General features: G+C 36.5%; 1 pseudogene; it reads right to left on the reverse strand.

Moving 5' to 3' along the window:
* Nucleotides 1–421: 421 nt before the first annotated feature.
* Nucleotides 422–1,929, reverse strand: LOC103080947 (elongation factor 1-alpha 1 pseudogene; annotated as a pseudogene).
* Nucleotides 1,930–8,534: the final 6,605 nt, after the last annotated feature.

Here is an 8,534-nt window from a genome sequence, read left to right on the forward strand (position 1 = left end):
CCCTGCACCGGCAGGCGGACTCTTAACCACTGCGCCACCAGGGAAGCCCTTCAGTCATTTTTCTACATTTCTAAATGTATATATATTTATCCATGTATCTATAGGTATAGTTTTGTATTTTACCCTGAATTTTCTCATTAAACTTTGTTTTAAAGGGTCTCAAAATTCAAGATTTTTGGTCAAGTTTTTACCATTACAAAGTACGGATTTTAAAAACTAACAACTTAAAATTGCCACAGAAAAAAGCCAAATGATCAACAAAACACCCTCTTTTCCCTCTGAAGGTTTTGAATTGCATTGTTATCATTAACCAAATTTTGCTATTCAGTGGCCAGTTGAGAGCAACAGTTCTGAGACCTTCTACCACCAGTCTGATTAAGACTAGGATGGCAGGTATTAGGGATAATATTATTGTAGCCTACTAAGTTTTATAAGCAGACTTAGTGAACTTACCTGTTCCAGCAGCTTTCTTGTCCACTGATTTGATGATACGCACAGCAATGGTGTATCTCACGTCACAAACAGCCAAATGACCCAGAGGAGGATAGCCAGAGTTCAACACATGGGCTTCCAAGAAGCACATCAACCGTGTCAGCAACCAGATTTCAAGAATTCGAGGCTATCTTTTAGCTTCTTGCCGGAGTAGTGATCAATCTTCTCCTTCAGCTCAGCAAACCTGCAAGCAATGTGAGCTGCCTGACAATTCAGCACAGGTTCATAGCCAGCATTGATTTGGCCTGCGTGGTTTAGGGTAATCACCTGAGCACTGAAGCCAGCTGCTTCCAATAGTGGGTCATTTTTTCTATCACCAGCCACAATGCCAGGATGAATATTTCCGACAGGCAAATTCTTGACACAAGCCTACACTGTCCCCCAAAAGAGCTCCACTCAAAGCTTCATGGTGCATTTCAACAGACTTTACTTCAGTTGTAATGTTGACTAGAGCAAAGGTGGCCACCATGCCAGGTTTAAGAATACCAGTTTCTGCCTGCCGCAACTAAGATCTGGCACAACCTAATTAATTGATTAATTAGTTAATTTAAAAAAGAGACTCTTTCCAATATGGTAACAATTCACAAGTACTGGGGTTTAGAACTTAGCCATATCTTTAAAAAGAAAAAAAGACCACCAGTCTCCACTCAACCCATAGGGACAGTACCAGTGCCACCAATTTTGTAGACGTCCTGGAAGAACAAACCTAAAGGCCTGTCAATTAGAAGAATTGGTGCACAGGCCACAATCTGGAGATTTGAGCACTGTGGTTCCACTGGCACTGCCATCTTTATGGGTGACTTTTGTTTCCTTGAACCAAGGCATATTTGTAACTGGCTCCAGCATGTTTTCTCCATTCCAACCAGAAACCAGCACAAAAGCTACTGTGTCTGGATTATAGCCAGTTTTCTTAATGTAGGTGTTGACTTCCTTAACGATTTCCTCATTATCTCTCTGGCTGAGGAGTAGCTCAGTGGAATCCATTTTATTAACACCAACAATTAGTTGTTTCACAACCAGTATGTAAGCCAGAAGGGCATGTTCATGGGTCTGCCCATTCTTGGAGATACCTGCTTCCAATTCACCAACACTAGCAGCAACAATCAGTATAGGAGAGTTAGTATGAGATGTGCCTATAATCATGTTTTTGTTAAAGTCCCTGAGTCCTAGGGCATCAATGACTGTCATGTACTACTGGTCTCATATTTTCACATGGAATTATCAATGGTGATAGCAAGCTCATTAAGCATTCAGTTTACCCAAGACCCAGGCATACTTGAAGGTCTCTCCCATCTCAGCAGCCTCCTTCTCAAACTTTTCATTGGTTCTTTTGCCAATCCTACCACATTTGTAGATCACATGGACAGTAGTGGTGGACTTGCCTGTATCTATGTGTCCAATGATGTTGATGTTAATATGAGTCTTTTCTTTCCCCATCTTGGCTCAGATTTAGTGGTGGTTTCCATGGCACCTGTGTTCTGGAAGCAAACATGTTGCAAAAAAGCTGCACTAAAATTAAATATGGAGGATTTCCCTCAATTAAGTTTAAAAAAAATGGCCAACTCCAGTATAAGCATTTAATCATACATTTAGTGTTTGGAATTTTAGGGAATTTATAATTATTTCCTCTCTCATCAATTCTGTGATGAATATATTTGATGTATCTTTTGAATAATCTTTGAATGCATTTTTTTATTATTTCCTAATTATAGTATCTATGTCACTAGAATTCACATTCCTGGAGGTGGGCTGGATTGTAAATTCAAAGATTACCATCTTCCTTTTGTTGACCTAGAAATAGGACCATTGCTGTAAGACAAGGAAAAAAACCTCACTTATTTGGGGGTGTTAGGAATAGCAATTCAGGAGACACAGATTTTGGAAGAAACCCAAATGTGCTTCAAGAAGAGTTAAAAACCAAAGAGTTTTAACAGGAAAAAGGAGGAAGCTTACATAAATTGTTTTGCAAGAATTATGATTGATGTTGGCAGACTGGAGACATTATCTGTACACGGTTGGTTGCTAAGGCTGTTACTCTGAGAGAGCTCGATGTGCAAGCATTCTTTAAAGATGTGGCCCAGTTCAAATTCATGTTCCATCTGGGTGGAGATGTGCATAGGCCCTGCTTTCCCAGTGGCCTCCTGGCTTCATTTTACTGTTCTGTTGGCATTACAGACTCCATTTTATTCATTTCTTCACACTTTTTTGGAAAATCAAGGTAACTAAGCTGGTGCCTCTGAAGGAATAGAATCTGACATAATGCACTTTCACCTCTAAGATTCCATGGTACTACGATCATTGGCTATTTTTTCAAGTTTTTTTTAATGGATTATAATATTTTATACATATATGTGTACCTATAAAATAAGGAATATATATAAAGTGTATATATACTTTGATGTGGGTATTACAACTTAGACTATGATCCTACAGAAATTAAAATACAGATTTCCTCAGAAACTGCATAAATTATTGAGTTAGATATTTCAAATTACATGTTCCATATAATTCACTCAGGAAGAAATAAGAAAAAACCTGAACACTGTTTTGGGGAAAGAAGGTAGAACTTGAATATTAGCTGATGTGATTCTTTCAGTCAGATTCTATAAACATAGTTGAAAACAGCCTAGATTACAAGGTAACAAGTCAATAACACATGCTCACCACTTCAAATCAAGCTCTCAAATGCAGGCATTGGAAATATGAAGTGATTCTCCCAGTATAGTTCATGAGGTTCTAGTCTTAATTGCTGCTGTAGTGAGATTCATTTTAATCCTATTATTGATCTAAGAAATAGAGAGTCTGGATAGGGTCCAGAGGAAATGAGAATTAATAAAAACCAAAAACAATTAATGTGTTGACTAGGAAACATTGAACTCATTGGGGTTATTGAGTATGGAGCAGGCTAATGAGAGACTTAATATCAGTTTCTGACTATATAGGTGAGACTATCGTATGATTAACTGTGTGTAACTGATTTCATTTTCCACCGAGGAGAAGGCACATTTACACGAGCATGGATTTGCCTTGGTCTTTGAGAAGATATAATAGGCTAGGAGACAGCTACAATTTGTCATCAACCCTAGGATGCATTGTAGCCAGGAGAAAGAAGGCTCATAGCTTATGAGGAGAGGCCCCATGAAATGAATGGAATTGCAGTACAGAACAGCATGCAGACAGGAAGTGATATCTGCTTCCCAATCACACAAGTTAGATGGTACCACAAATGATGATGAGGAAAACTTCTGTCCATGAAGAGCAAACCTCCCAACACCAAGCCCCACTCCATCCTGTTCAGTCTTTTATAATTGGTTTGGGGGCTGTTGAATATGGGCCATTGTCTTCTCTGTTATTCTGTGCTTATTGTACATTAGCAGGAATGGACTGGTATCGATTCCCTTTGTTTATGTAGACAGCACCTGTGAACTGCAGCATGATCTTTCAGCTCATGTAATATACATGCAAAATATGTATGTCTGTGAGTCACACTGATTTAGAAAAAGTTCTTCTACTTTCCTCCAGTATAACAAGTTACTCTTTTGGAGTATATTAAGCACTTTTGGGAACTTCTTTTGGTCATTGAATGGATAACTCATTATTTGGAAAATTAATGCCTTAAATTATATTATGTAATAAGTTCAAGTTGGTGGGTTACACAAATCTGAAACTTGAGGTAGCAGTATTATACATTCTTCCTGAAGAATCAAGAATAGAGTGTTATATGGATAAAAGAATGGTGATGAAAATGCTGATTTTAATAGTCAGGGGACCACTTTGTCAGATATTTAACTCAGGTTAGGTGCAGTCCCTTGTGTGATCTCTTTGTTTTCTTGTTGCTCTTTGACTCAACCATAACCCCTCCACTTAGACCCTGTTTTTGGACTCTGCTTCTTTTCCTTTCCTCCTTCAAATTTCCACTGTCTACTAAATTCGTCTTTTGAAACAACATAGTGTAGTGCGAAGGCCTTCTGCTTAGACCTTGTGCTTCTGAGTCACGTAAGTATGGGTTTGAAAGCAGCTCCATCTCTTTCCTAGTTCAGAATTTTCATCAAGTTTTTCGAGACTCAGTTTCCTCACCTGTGAAATTAACATAATACTATCTATAATGTAGGGGTATAGGGAGGATAAATGCAGTAATATTTGTAACAGATATACCCCAACTGGAACATATTAAAAGGAAGCATTTTGAGGAAAAAAAAGAGCTGTTTTTAAAAATATGATCACTTACTTCAATTCTAAGATACTACTGATCATTCAGTAAATACTGAGCACTTATAATGTCATAAATTTGTGCACAACAGTGCACAACAGATTGTGCTGGATAAATAGTTACTAAAAATCATAATAATGATAAAATATAGATATGTTTCTCTTACGTTCTTGGAGCTTACAATAGGTTATGATTCACCATTGGTTTAATAATAGCTTTTCAGGGAAAATAAGAAATGATACACATTAAACTATATATTAATTTTAAGGTACATCATGATTTCAGAAATATGTTGTGTGAAAAATGCATACCTTATAATAAAAAATATTGTGTAATTATTGTCCCACTCAAATTTAAAACGGATTCATTTCTGAATACTGGTCATCATCATCTTGAATTTTTCTTGCGTGTATTTGTTCTATTCTCCAGCCAACCTATGTCTCTTCAGTTGTCCTCATAAGCTCCTCCCAATCCTGAAGTTCAGGCCTTGCTCCTGCCTTTGTTGCCCATTGTTCTGCTAATGCTGTGGGCTATGCCTGAAAACTCCAGTCTTGGTGAGGTGTCACATTCAAAAAGAAGCACAGTCAAGTGACCAAAAGTAATTTAATACAATTCCAATAATCACTTTTTGCTGCTTCTCTTGTAGAACATGAAAGAACGTTTAATCTCCAATGCAGCACATCTCTGCACCCCATTCCTTCCCTCCCTCTACATCTCTCAACTTGCTCAGCCTCTCCAAAGCCTCTTTCTATCTCTCACATTCTTAATATTCTTCTCAATATTTTTTCACCTCTGATTAAAATCAGAAAAGAAGGAAATGCCAATTAGGCATTAAGAAGGAAGCAGAGGCTGTGAATGTTTATTCAGACATAAATAATTTTGTTTCTGTCATGCAGTTGTTGCCTTTTGCTACTCTCACCTAAGGATTGGGCACAATGAGACAAATCAGGATAAGGAGTGAGGACGGGATCAGCTGAAATTTGGGGGAGAACTGACAGAGTTGGTCCTTGCAAATGCCAAACTCCACTTGAGCACATCTCTGTACCCTTGGCAACTGGGTCTCCGTTACTCTCCCAAGCAGACCTTAAGGACAATCCTAGGCTTGGGCAGGAGCAACAAACGTCTGTGGAAGCTGCTCATCGGTTCAACATGAACTTAGTTTTACAGCTGGTTCCCCTGACACTTAAGCTCCATTTCTGTGGTAACACTATGTTTGTCTGATACCCTAGTATCAACCCTGATTGAGTTCTAAGTACCAATTATTTAAGAATCTTCAGGACACTTAGGGTTAACATAATAGCCGTGTAACAATCATTCAATGATGTACAAGGCTAGCAAAACACAAGAGTGAGTATTGATATTAGAAATACTCATAATTTATTATAATAATTTGGCCTTGGCATTAATACTTTGCTATCTTGTAATTTATCATGTGCTTATTGAGGTTTTGTTATGCAATTTTTAAAATGGAGGATGTCAGCGTATTGGATTCACTTTCTTAAAATAAGTACTGAATCTGGGGGGAATTTGGCTTCTAGGTCTGGGACAATATGCTTTAGAGAAAACTGCTTCTTCAGATTTGTCTCATCTACCTTAGATCTTCCCTGTAGATAGGAAAACTGCACAATCTATAGTAAATTAGGACAGTGATATTATTGGGTTAAACCATAGCTTAATTATTCAGTTACTTGAGGCTACATAATCATCCAGCCATATCTTTTGATAATGTTCCTTTAAACTCACTGGGAGTAACCAAATTTAGAATAATGTGCTGTCATGTCACTTCTAAGAAATATTTTGTGTGCTGTCCTTGGTGACTGGTTAGCGATGCCTGGGAGAATATTGTTTGTGTAAATTTCATTAATTATTTTACTTCAAAATGATGAAAGTGTTTTTTAAAAATTCAGATGAGATCTAATACAAAACCAGACATAATTTGGGATTCAGAGCCACTAAGGATTTGTTTCAGGAGCAAAACTGTTTCCATGGAGTTACAAAGTGTATCTGAAGCTCATAATTTAGTTAAAATTATCAAGTATTTGTAAAGTTACTATGTTCAAAATACGTTAAACATTTTCATAGAGACTCTCAGACATTTGAGATCAGAAAAAGTTGGTTTTAAGACAGCCAAACGTTGAAAATGGAAGTGATTGTTATTCCATAGTTGCCACTCCAAGTCTCACTGCATAATTAAGCTAGAGTTGTTAAATGTTCCCTAGAGGATCCAATTCAGCAACATACATCTCACCTCTAGATTTATCTCTCATAGTCCTATGAGTCATGGGGGCCTTGGGTGATCATCTATTTACTTATATTATTATGCTGGACATCCAGCCATAGCATTTGTGTTTTGTTAAGGACAACTGATATTTCCTCAGAGTTTGGGGTTTTCCAAGTTAATATACATAATTACTTTTCTCTCTTTCCATGAACTATCTGCAACATAGATAAATTATCACTATGTACAGGCCAAAGTATGGAAACAGGTATAGCCATGGTTAACTGACACTGGTGTTAGAACTCACACTTTCATTTATAATTTTTATAAATACAACAAAAAATTGCACTTTAAAACAACAAAATATTACTGTGGACCAATCTATAATGAAGAGTGATAGTATTTGAAGTACAAGGCTAGAAAAAATAAAGACACCTAAGTACAATTGTATACTTTTTTATTAATTGTTAACATTAATAATCACTGCTTAAAATAATTATAGTTTGACCTCTGAGGTTGGGTAAGATAATTAACCCTCAAAACTTTATTAGAGTAAAAAGCCATTTTATGGAGACATAGCTCTGACACTTCAGGGCTTCTGCATGGATTTTTTTACTCTTTTAATCATTTCACTATGCAGATTGGTACTCAGTCCTCTTATCTTCTTGCTCTCAGATTTCCCAACTTGCATCCTCTACTTGTGGCAAAGTATAAAGTGAGAGGAAACTTGAAGAAGGTCTGTTTTCCAAATGGGATATCTTCAGTTCCATGTCATTCATCTTATCCCAGGTCCTCATTCGTAGAAACTAATATTGTTGTGAGATAAGTGTCCAAATTCACATCTTGATTATTAGTGTTACATGTCATTTTCCACTTCTAGCCAAAGATTATATGAAGGTGTACTTCCTTCTCTTCTTCATAGTATATTTTCATCAAAAAATGCAACATGTTTTCCAGTCATTATTTCAGTACCTAGTTTAGATTCCACCTATCTCTTAAAGATTTCCCTGATAATTCTAACATAAAACTTCCCTTTTCTGAAGTTTTATAATTTTTTATTATTTTCATTATGCACTCTGTATTCTGACTACTAGCAGTACTGTTTTCTTTATGAATCTTTGAATATGCATATAGAAGTTGAGTGACTTTTATGCTGAAAAGATGACATGTGTTTTTTTTCCCCAGGGTGCTAAATACATTATACAGCCTCATTACAAACCTTATGTTTTAGAGATAATTTCCAATAATATATTCCGAGACTTTCTTGTCTTTTTAAATTTTATTCTTTTTGGATCCAGTTGACCAGTTGATAAGCTGAGGCCCAGTAAGCATCTGATTGGGCATTTATGCCTATTGCCTTTCATATTTTCTCAATTGTATTAAAATTAGGAAATGGCTGGTAACAGCATTTTCACTTCTGTTGACAAACTAATTTTATGTCATTTTAGCAGATAGCCAAGATGCCAAGATGTAATAATTCATTCTTGACTTACTAAAATCTAATTCAAATTATTACTTTTATCCCAAACATGATTCTGCTTGAACCTCAGGACCTTGAAGCTCTATTTATCCCCTCTTGCCTTTTGAGTAATTTTTGTTTAGCATTTTAGTACT

The sequence above is a fragment of the Lipotes vexillifer genome, unplaced genomic scaffold (genome assembly GCF_000442215.2).
Source record: "Lipotes vexillifer unplaced genomic scaffold, Lipotes_vexillifer_v1.1 scaffold1485, whole genome shotgun sequence".
In the NCBI taxonomy this organism is placed as follows: Eukaryota; Metazoa; Chordata; class Mammalia; order Artiodactyla; family Lipotidae; genus Lipotes; species Lipotes vexillifer.